The following is a 1388-nucleotide window of genomic DNA, read 5'->3' as shown; positions in this document are numbered from 1 at the left end:
ATTTAAAAAATAATATATTTCAATAATTAAAACTTTAAATATATTATTTCTTAAATTATATATTATATAAATATAATAGTTAATCATTTTATAATATATAACTACCTGTTATTTTAATTCTAAAAAAATTCAAGTTTTAAATCCTATGGCATTTTAGAGGGCTATACTTTATATTAATTTTTTTAACATAAAAAATTTTGATAATGATTCTTTACATACTAATGATTCAAATAATGATTTTTAATAAATTTTTAGATATAGTTTATTGTTTCGTTTTAAATTTATAAGTTTATTAAAATGTAGATTTTCTAAAATTTGAACTAAAAAATTACAAAAATTGGATATTTATTCTTATTCGTTTTGATTTTTTTAATATTTTATTTAAATATAAATGGGAGATATTTTTTATTGACATTTATATTCTAAAGTTAATAATAATTAATCTAAAAGCAGTAAATATTAATAATCTATACCAATATTAAATCGAATTAAACTGAAATTTGATTTACTATATATAGATTATTAAGTAATAAATCAAATTAGGTCAATTTGATTTACTAGTATCTATTATGTTCCATATAAATTAAATTAGGGCATTTCGATTTGCTCCTGAAAAGATTAATTTAAATTAGACTAATTCAAATTAAGTCAATTCAATTTAGATATGTGCATAGGACTTTAATGTATCAATTTCTGTTTTAGACATAAAATATTAAAAATAATTTGGTTTAACTATGTATTTTATCCCCAAATTTATATGCTTGCTGGAAATTTAGATACAATACAATGCAGTAATCTTTCATGTAATTTATATTTGTTTTGGATCGGATAACCTAAAATTTTAAATACTCTTAAATTTGGGAACCGACGTTTCTAAAAATTTTATTTACAGATTATTATAGTATTTTATTTTATTATTCTTTAAAATATGAAATTCCATCGAGTTCAAAAGATAAACAATATTTAAATTAAAATAGTCTATAAAAAAGCATACATAAGTTAATTGATCTTTTAAGAATCTATTTGATTTATTTGTAATTTTTCTTTTAGTCCCTATTTTAAGCATTAACCCAAAGTTTAAACTTTTGAATTGCAGAGAGAGAGTCCAAGTAATACGGGCTTCATACGATGATACCATAAAACTACCTACATGGCTACATGCATCCAACTCCCTCATCACTTTCTAATATTTCCCCTCAATCGCTCTCCATCTCCGTAGCTATCACGCTTCGGACCTAATGGTTTTATTTGCGTCATATTTTAGGATAAATTATACTTTCTAGAGATTATGTCATTATTTATTTATTTTTAATCATGCCTGCACAAACTTAACGAAGAAATTGGTGTGTCTATTATAAAAGTTAAGAAAATAATATTTTTATAATTTC

Source organism: Arachis duranensis, chromosome 3 (genome assembly GCF_000817695.3).
Source record: "Arachis duranensis cultivar V14167 chromosome 3, aradu.V14167.gnm2.J7QH, whole genome shotgun sequence".
Taxonomy (NCBI): Eukaryota; Viridiplantae; Streptophyta; class Magnoliopsida; order Fabales; family Fabaceae; genus Arachis; species Arachis duranensis.
Note: the sequence above shows the minus strand (reverse complement) of the source record.